Here is a 12,138-nt window from a genome sequence, read left to right as displayed (position 1 = left end):
AAAAAGCAAAAATCGACATCAAATATATGTATATATATATATATATATATTTCACACACACACACACACACTCACTAACTAACTGTACTGTATATACCATACTTTCCTTATATATATATATATATGTAACTTATATACCATATAATAGTTTGGCATTACTTGTTTAGGCCAACAGTTTTTGAGTCTAACAGAGAGAGAGAGAGAGAGAGAGAGAGAGAGAGAGAGAGAGAGAGAGAGAGAGCATAGACATCAAAAATTTCTCTCTCTCTCTCTCTCTCTCTCTCTCTCTCTCTTTAATATTACATACATTTAATACTAAAGTAATAATAATAATAATAATAGGAAAATAAATAACAAGTATTAATACTCCAATGTCAGCACATTTCAGACCCAATTGACAGCTTTTCCTGTATTTTATATTATATTATATTTGTATGTAATATGTTATATATGCCATTAGTATAGTATAGTATTAATAATATAATATACAGTAATATAACATATAGTATTAAATAGTATAGTAAACTAAACTTTTTTTTTGAATTTTATTTTTAGGTAATACTAAATGTGTGTATATTTTAGTTATATAAATAGTATACTATAGTATAGTATAGTATACTATAATGTATTGAATAGGTTTTGTTGAATTTGAAATTATTTTATTTTTTGGCTGATATGTAATGTTTATATATATGTAATGATGGGTTGGTTTGGTTGGTTAGATACTGTACTGATAATAATAATTATTATTTGGGCACAAAATCTCAGTTTCTCTCTCTATATATATATATACTGTATATATATATGTTTGAAAAATCACGCAAAAATCACACACACATCTAAATTAATCCATTACTTTATACAATATATATATATATATATATAACATACCGTTCCGTTAATATATATATACTATCTATCTATCTATCTATCCCTCCGGTATTCACACACCACTACTGAGTAAATCTCCAGTGAGTTGTATATACGCTCTCTCTCTCTCTCTCTCTCTCTCTCTCTAACCGTAATAAATATAACCCCAAATAATACTGTATTTTTGCTATTAGTGCCGGTCTATTATATATAGATATATATATATAATGTTTTTAGAAAGTGGCTGTCCAAATAAATCCATTGCCCAACAATTTATATACTATACTGTAGTACAGTATATACAGACACAATGTTTCTTATATGCGATGAAAAGTCCTGTCCTCCGTATGTCATACACTCTCTATACAGTAGTAGTAGTAGTATTGTATGGTATGGTTGGATACCATATACTGTACAGTAAAAGCCTTAAACAACACACACATTGAAATCAGTACATCACTACTACTACTACTAATACTAATAGTATATAACCATTTGCCGGCTTTTTTCCCAATCAAACTGTATTTATATACATATATATGTGTTTCTACTAAAAACGTCGGTTCCCTCTCTCTCTCTCTCTCTCTCTCTCTGTCTGTATGTCTCTCTATCTCTCTATTTATATGCCATTTCTCATGATATTTGCTATCAGTGTTAGCCATCTTCACACAAAAACTATACCCTAATCTGAACCACAATTTTCTAGGCCCTCAGCTGAGAGCTGCCGCCGCCGCCCGAGTGCTTGATCTCCCAGTGCTCAAAGAAAATACTATAATATAGTACTATATATATAATATAGTGGCGGCAACGGTGGCACCGACACTACTATGTGTGTGCAAGTGGTGGTGATGGTGGTAGTAGTGGTGGTGGTAACACCATTGATAAATTAGATGATATAGTATTTATTTATTATTATTATTACTATATTGTATATAACGTCTCTCTCTCTCTCTCTCTCTCTCTCTCTCTCTCTCTCTCTCTCTCTCTCTCTATCAATATATATATCTCTCTATCTTATACTATATTATATATATATATATTTATATATACATTGTGTGTGTGTATAAGTATAAGTGTATATCACTTTTGTATCGGATCTGAAAATTTTTATTTTCTAAATCCTAATGGAAAATACTCGGCTCAGGGATTAAAATAATGTATATATATATATATRTTTGTGTGTGTGTATTATGCTCTTAAAAAAATGCATATATAAAATGTATTTTATTTTTGCTTGCTGCATTGTTTAAGATTTTATTGTATTTATACAATATATTGTATTATATTATACAATGTATTTTCACTGAAAAATAAAATAAAAAATAATATTAATGATAAACTTATCGTTTACTATAAAAATCTATTAAAATTGTTTTTATTAAATAAAAAATAAAATATTTAAACATTTATATATTGATATATATATTTTAGACACATTTTATGATTATTTTATTTATGATTATTTATCTAATTAAACAATAAATAATATTTTTTAATTTATCTATCTATACTGTATATATATATATAATAACAATAATAAATATTTCGATATAAAATGTTATCTTAAATTATAATATATTAAAATATATAAATGTTAGTAAACTATATTTTTTTTGTTTTTGAAATAATTATGATAATTACTACTACTGTATATATATATATATATATATAACTGTTTAATATACAATATATATATATTTATATAGTAGAAAATAGTAGAAAAAAACTATATAACTGTTTTATATATGATTATAATATGATTTATTAATAATATATAAATATATATATATTTTTCAGGTGAATATGTTAGGGTGTGGACACTGGCATATACTGTACTGTTAGATCAAACGGGAACTGTATGTATGTGTGTGTCCCACAAAAAAAATTATGACAATAAAACTATATATATATATTTGATTGAATAAATATATTATACGATATATGCCTCTATGAGTATTGAATTTGCATAACTTTTTTCCAACTATTATTTGTTTTGTTTGTTATATTTGAATGAATTATATATATATATATAAATATATGACAATTGAATTGTTGGACAGTTAGTCCGCCGCCAATTGTTGGTGTTGTAGTGTTGTCGGTGATCAGCTAACTGTGCATAAACTGCTTATTATAATATAACACACACACACATAAAAAAAATTTCACTTTCAATACCTCTCCCTTTTTTGAATATAAAATATAATAATAAAAATAAAAGAAATCAAATCACAAATGGTTTTTGTGTCAATAAATTTGTCAAAAAAAAATAATTGCTTTCTATATATATATATTGACTAACAATTGATTCAACTAATCGTGAAATAAATTTTTGATTACTTTATTTAGATATATATTGTTTTGTTGTGACAATACTAACAATTACTAGACTACAAGACTATATATTGTATAATATTATTAGTATTACACTAAACTATTATTATAATTAAATAGTTAGTACATAACATAGATATATATGGTATATATATATATATATATATATATATATATATATATATATATATATATATATATATATATATGATATCATAGTATAGTTAGTAAAATATTTGATTAGTTTTTTTTCTCATTGCTATTCAATGTAATAGCTATGGTAATGTAGAAATATTTATATAATTAAAAAAATAAAAAAGTTTTAAATTGTATTTTTTTTGCAATACTAGTGTACTATATATTTAGTTTTTAGGATTTAGTTATTTTTAATCATTTAAAATATTTTGTTTTATATCATAATATATATATATATATATGTATATATGTATACAAAACAACTAAAATTAATATACGTTAAGTGTTTTACACAAAAAAATTTTTTTTTTACTAATACACATAAAATTTTTGTATGATTTATAAGCAGCGCCTTTAGGGCACAGAAAAAAATTTATAAATATAATAATAGAAATATTTATAATAATAATAATAATAATAAAAAAATAACTTAATATATATATATATATATATCTATAGATTTTTATATATAGTATTATCATTGCCTTTCCTGTCGACTATATATATATATATATATATATATATATATATATATATATATATATATATATATATATATATATATATATATATAATATAAATAGATTTTAGTTTGTATGGAAAAAAATGTCCTCAAAAAAAATATCTACACATAATCTATAGGTTTTACTGTACAATATATTATACAATATATATATATATACACAAAAATTTTTGGTACCGTTTTTCTCCTTAAAAATTTTTATTTTATTATCATTTTTATAATAATAATAATAATAATAATAATAATAATAAAAGAAAGGGAAATGATGTAGTGTTGTGTCTGGTATTGTATGCAAAATAATAATAATAATAATAATAATAATAATTTAAATATATATATCTATATATATATATATATATATATATATATATATATATATATATATATATATATATATAATATATGGGAGAGTTATCATAACAAAAGTCTAAATATATATATATAAAAAAAATCTATTGAAATAAAAATAGCTTTACTATAGAGTAATAGTAGTTATAAAAAGTTTGCTAAAAATATTTATTTTCATTTTTCATTCAAATTTGTATGAATTAAAGTTAGAAAAAAAAATATTTTTCATTATTATTATTTCATTTAAAGAAAGTGAAAATTTCAGGTAATTTTTTTTATTTAAGGTAAAATACATACACTTTTTCTATAGATATTTATATTTAATAATGAAATAATTGATGTGTGAATACATAGTAATAATAGTAATAATACATAAAAAAGATCTATAAATAAATATAACGGTAATTGAAAGCCAATTATTATTATTATTATATATTTCTTTATAAATTAATTTTGTTTCTCTATTGTAGTGATAAAACATATCTAAAATACCGTTAAATATTATTTTATTTGTTTGTTTGTTGTAATAGTTTTTTTTATTTCAATTAAAGCCACACCTAATTTACTAACGTATAAAATAATAATAATAATAATAATAAATTATAATTTTTTATCAAATAATTTTTTTAGTAGTTTTTTTTGCATCTGTGTTTTAAAAGTTTTAAAAACATATTTTTATAAAATATTTTATTATATAAAATAATTGCTTAAAACAATTTTTGCAACTTTTTTGTTGTTTTCAATACTGTATATAAAAATTTTGAAAATAAATTTAAAAATAATTTTTATGATTACTTATTAGTATTTAGTATAAAATTGAACCTATATTTTATACTATTGATAATAATAATAATTATTATTATTTTATATAGATATTATATATATATATAAAGGTAAATATTTTATTTATTTTTTATATTAAAAGTTTTTTTGTATTATTAAATAAAATGCTTATTATTTTTAAAATCTATTGTTTTGTTTTATTTTTGTTTAGTTAAGCATTTTTACAGTGAATTTAAAACAAAAAACAAAAAATTCTCTCTATTTTTCTGATTATTTTTCCAATTAAAAAAAATTTTTTATACAAAAATAAATATAAATTTATATTTTAGTTTTACTTTTTTTWAAAAAAAAAACTTAAATAAATAAATAAATTATTTGAGTTGTGATTGAATGCGGGGTTTTTTGAGCGAACCGTTAGTATTATCTCTCTCTCTCTCTCTCTCTCTCTCTCTCTCTTATCTCTCAACTTATATAAATATATATATATATATATATATATATATATATATATATATATATATTATATATATATATTCAAATGATTATAAATAATTTTGATGATTGGATTCATTGAGTTATAAAATCAGATGATTTCATTAGAAAACTAATAATAATAATAATAAGTTTTATCCTAATGTTTGTTTTGTTTGCTGACAATAGTTATTTAAATTAGCCCTCATCTACATCACCGTCAATAATAAACTATATAAAAATATATATAGTATATATAAAATATATACTAATTTATACTATATATATATATATTTAGTGTAATATTTTATTGGTTAGAAATTTTTGTTTTTAAAAATTAATAATTATTAGTTTAATATATTTTGTGCGAAAAAATTTAATATTAATTTCTAATTAATATTATATAACATTTTTGTTGTTGAAAGTACTACTGTATATATTTAATGACTAAAATTATTTTTTGTTTGTTTGTTTGTATAATACAAACTTTGAAATAATGTAATATAAAATGATTTTTAATGATATTAATTAGTTTAAAAACAATTTTTGAAATTAGTATTATACTAAACTGTATACTATATATATGCTATTTGAATAATAACAATAAACCTTATTTTGTTTAAAAATAAATTATAATACTTATTATTTGTAGGACAATTATAAAATAAATACTAAAAACTAAAATTAGTTAAAAAATTTTTGTTGTTGTTGTAAATATGTTTGATTATATATATATATATTGTATTTACTTTAAGTTATATATATTAACAATTTTTAATGCAGTTTTGTGTGTGTGTGAATGATAAAATAAAAATAAATAAAATTTAAAAAAAAACATTTTATATAGTTATATGACTATCTATTTGACTATCTAATGCAATGAATAATATTATCATTATAATGTATATATAATGTAAATGCACTTTTATATACTGTATATATACAGTATATAGATATACATTAACAAACACACAGAATATTCTGTATATATATATACAGTTCAATAGTATAGATAAATACTGTATATATATATATACTGTATATACGATATAAATGTTTTGAAAAATTTGTAAATACAATGACAACTGTTTGAGTCACTAATGGATTTGTCAATTGCAGTGTTAAAAGCTTCGTGTGATTCAACAATATATAATAAAAACTTTGTATTGAAAATATTTTGTCATTTATTTGTCCCTCAATAACCTTATCTCTAAAATATACTGTACTGTATATATATACAGTATATTTGATGATATAATCTTAACAACAAATATTATATATATATATATTTATATATCGTTTTGATCTAAACATCATTTGATGGCACAGTGTGTGTGTGTGTGTGCTGTTTGTATAATATTTGATTTTAAATGATATTGAATAGTAGTAGTAGTAGTACTGTCAGTACCTAATATTAAATGTATATAAAAAATAAAGTAAATTTTTATTTAGTTTACACACACACACACACACACACACACACACACACACACACACACTATATGTCATATTATATTAATATATAGGATGATTATGTTATGATACCTATCAATGCTAATGTTAGTGTGTGTGTGTTAGCAAACATATATATATACTATATATATATATTAATTATATGATATTATACTAAATATTATACTGATTTTTGTTGTTGTTGGTATCAAAGATATAATATTAATAAAATTAATAATAATAATAAATTTAATTGATAGCAACTATTAGTTAGTTATTAAGTTTATAGATCAATACATTATAAAAATTTATATATATATATATATATATAAATTATAATCGACACAACATGCAATGTATTTGATATTATTTTTATTGATATATTAATATCATATATATATATATATAAATAAAATCAAAATCATTTTAGTTTTTGTATCATTATTATTATTATCATACAGTAAATTAACAATTTAATTAAAAACAACATCAAAAAAAAATCAGAAAAACATTTTTTTCCTGATTTATATATTAGTAATATATATATATATTTCAAGTTATTAATTACATACAGTATAGCTCCTATAGTCTGATGATAAGCGATATCAATTAATCAATCAATAAAATAATACAAAAAAAACCCAATAAAAAATAAATATCAATTAAAACCAATGAGACATATATATAGTTTATATATGTATATATCTAATGCCAAATGAGATAGAAAAATCAAAATGAATTAGTTATGGGCATTAAAATAAGGGTCTAAAATATAATCTATATATATATATACAGTATATATGGTATGATATAATATATGATATCACAACTACACTATTAATATATATATATATAATTTTTTTTTTGTGGATATCTCTTATTATCATCTATTGGGATAAATATAAGTATTATAAGCCATTGAATTGTTTGGAGGGGTATATATAGAGAGAAATGGTTGGGTTTTTTAGGGTCTCTCTCTCTCTCTCTCTCTCTCTCTCTCTCTCTCTCTCTCTCTCTCTCTATGAGCACATAATTCCACTTGACTTCATCTCAATGGCATTTTGCTCTCTCTCTCTCTCTCTCTCTCTCTCTCTCTCTCTCTTATATATATCCAAACTATCGGTGCTTATAATACCAATGCTCTAGCAATCTATCGGTTAGACAACTCTCTCTCTCTCTCTCTCTCTCTCTCTCTCTCTCTCTTCAATAACGACAACAAACATTGCATACAAGGATGCGAATGACCCTAAAGATCGACGGGAGGTCATAGAGAAAGAGAGAGAGAGAGAGAGAGAGAAGTGGTATATAAATGCCCCGGTGCTATACAGCAGTTTAGTTTTATTATAGTTTATAGCTTATTGAGTATAAGTGAGTGAGTGAGTGATAGAGAAAGAAAGAGAGAGAGAGAGAGAGAGAGAGAGAGAGAGAGAGAGAGAGAGAGAGAGAGAGAGAGACGCTTACCATTCAACTAGCAATTCATTGGTATGTTGTCATATGTCTGAGCAAATCTATTGTTTGGGAACACGTATTCACCCGATCCTAGAGTGTAGAGCACCGGTAGTATTATTATTATTGGTCATAAAGGAGAGTTGCTATGTATGTATGTATGTATATGTGTGTGTGTATGTGTGTGTATGAGTGTGTATGTATGTGTGTGTGTGTGTGTGTGTGTGTGTGTGTATGTATATGTGTATGTATGTATGTGTGTGTGTGTGACAAAACATCAGTAGTCACCAGATTTAATGAAATTATAATTATTAACATCAATTGGCTTTCACTTTACATACAGTATATACTATTGAATGAATCAAATTTATATTTTTAATGACATCCAACCGATACGTTAAATCATTGGTATTGAAAAAAAAAATCTCAATTGATTTTATTATTATTATTATTATTAGTGATTGTATTGGATTGAGTGGTGGTTAGTTAACTGGAAATTAGTTTCATTGGTATGTAAAAATACAGTATACACTCTGTATATAATAATGATAATAATATATGTGTGTATAAAAGTATACTGTAATTAATTTTATAATACAATACAATTATATACTATATATATATATATATACAGTATATAGCGATAATAGATAATAGTTAACTTCAATATAAGATTATTATATTATAAAGTCATTATAAATAAATTGAATAAATAAATAGATTAAAATAGATTTTTTAAAAATTATTTGATTAAAATAAAACCCATTGCTATTCAATTGTATAATCAATAAAAATATAAAATAAATTTATTATCAATTTTATAATATATATTTAAAAAAAAATTATTTTTTAGTTTAATTCATATTATTTTCAATTTTCAAACAAACATTAATATATGTAAATACAGTTCAAAATAATATATATATATATATATATTGTTTATGATTATTATATATTATATTGAAATTATTTTATTGTTGGTCAGTATATGACACACACACACACACACACACACACACACACACACACACGTACATACATACATACATACATACATACATACATACATACATACATACATACATACACACACACATACATACATGCATACATACACGCGACCCAAACACTTGAATTATAGTTGTTTGTATGGGATATACATACAGTATATATATATATATATTATATGTTATAATGTATGTATGGGCACCCCCCACCCTACCTACTTGACACTGTAGGGTCCATAATCACCTGTGCACTTATTATACGGTATAATGATGTTCAATGGGACTCTCAATTATCATCATCATCATCATCGTCGACATCATCATTATATACAACAATTGACAAATAAATATAAAAAAAAGTTTTTATTTTCAACAACAAAAAAATTTTGTTTGTAATAACACTTAAAGATAATGTCGTTTTTTGTTTGTTTGTTGTAAAAAGCAATTGAAGTGCTATTTATATGTATTTTTTAAAGTTTTTTTTTAGTTTTTTTATAGATTTTATTTTATAGTGTTTTTCCACTTTAGATTCAAACAACAATAACAACAACAAAATAATAATAATAATACTATACTATAATAATGGATAGCATTGACAAATATTTTGCATATATTTTTTTGTAACTTTTCGTAAACTATAAACAGTAGTATTATTTGCAATACAAGAGTTAAACTTTAAAAAAAAATATTTTTATATTTTTATGTTTTAGTTTTTGACAACACATCTGTTTATTTTTAGTTTATATATTGTATTAAAATTATTTTTAAAAAATTGTGATTTTTTACGATATTGTTAATAACAGTAACAATTTATGTTATAATATGTTATATTTAAAGAATTAATTTTTATTTTTAAAAATATATAATTATATATATATATATATATTATAAAATGTAATAAAACTTAAATAAAGATATAATTAAATAACTAAATAATTAAAATGAAATTGTATTGAAATTTATAGTTATGTATAAACAATTATTGTAACAATATTTTTATAAAACTTTTAAAAACAATATCATAGTATTTATATTATTATTATATATATATTGTTTTAATATTAAAAAGTTATTTTATTATTTACTAATAAGCTTACTATACTATAATCCATATTATTATTATTATCATTTATTTTACAAAATATAAATTTTTATTTATATTTTTATTAAACTAAAAAAAATAATACTTGTATAACAACACTCTATATAACCTAACAATAGGAAAAACATCGGTTATTATTATTATTATTATTATATTACTGTTATATAGATTTACTCGTAGAAACAGTAGTAGTGTAATGATTCATAAATAGGATACTATCTATCAATGTATATATATACAGTATATACTGTATATATATTGTACAATATATTATTATTTGAGGGAACTGGTATTAAAGTCATAAAATAGGACTGATATCAACTATATATATATATATATAGTGTTTTTAGTTTAAATTGACAGTAACTTGCGCGCCATCTAAACAAAATTTATATTTAAAAACATAAAACATGTGGTTTTCACATAAAGTATACAAATTTTATAAATCAGTAATATTTCTACTTTTAATTGATCTCTAAATAAGTTAATTCTTGCATTTGTGTCAAAACAGTTGTAAATTCATTGATAACAGTTTCATCACAATTATCATTGATATCTATATAAAGTATATAAATTTGTGATCTGTAATAATGTGTGATAAAGAAAATATCAAACCAAAAGGTGGTAAAGGTATTAGAATTAATTCTAGTCTTCGTACCCGAATTATCGATAAATTCAATGATTTATCAAAAAAGTGCAATAAAACCGAATGTGTCCAAGAGTTGGTTAAACTCTACAAAGTATCGGAGAGTTCGATATATCGAATATTAAGGTATGTATAAATGTACTAACCGGGCTCGACGCTGCTTAACTTCGGTGATCATTTTTTTACAGACCTGGAGGAGAAATGTCCCCAACAAAAACAAGAAATACACCTCCAAAATATCAAGCACGTGATGGGGATTCAGACATTATTGACAATATGATTGTCAAATCATTTGACAATAAAAATATCCCATCAATTAGGGATATTTTTAAAATGTCACAAAATGACAATATTTGTGATAAATTAAGTTTTAAAAAATGTAAAGAAACTACATTTTATAAAATTATGACAAAAATGGGTTACAAAAATAGGTGTTCTAAAGTGATATTTAGAGAAGAGAAAATTTCTAGTCCTATTGTTAAAAGTCAAAGAAAAAAATATTTAATAAGAAAAAAAATATTAGAGAGAAATCATTATATAGTATATTTAGACGAAACCTATATTCATAGAAATATATTAAGAGCAAAAATTTTAATGCCGTTAAATAAGTCAAAGAAAATTCGACTTAAATTTACAGCAGGTAAGTTATACCTTGTTTTCATAAAGCATTCTCTGCAAGTATTTCTCTCAAAGTAAAGTATAAAATTGTTTTCATTAAGATATACTTTAGCATTACTTTTATAATTATTAATATTTTTTTATTAGTTCCGAGTTTTTATTAAGAAATTTTGAAAATACTTTGAGAGATTGCTTTATGAAAACAGGGTTTAAAGTACCATTTAGGCCGWTTAGTACATTAATACCTTTTTTAGTTCCTTCCAGAGGACAACGATTTAGTGTCATCCATGCTGGAGGTCGAGACGGGTTTATAAATGGTGCACTTAAGATATTAGTAAATGAAGAA

The sequence above is a fragment of the Oppia nitens genome, unplaced genomic scaffold, assembly GCF_028296485.1.
Source record: "Oppia nitens isolate AA-2021 unplaced genomic scaffold, nextdenovo-longstitch-racon4-pilon3 scaffold37_pilon_pilon_pilon, whole genome shotgun sequence".
NCBI lineage: Eukaryota > Metazoa > Arthropoda > Arachnida > Sarcoptiformes > Oppiidae > Oppia > Oppia nitens.
This window is presented reverse-complemented; position numbering follows the sequence as displayed.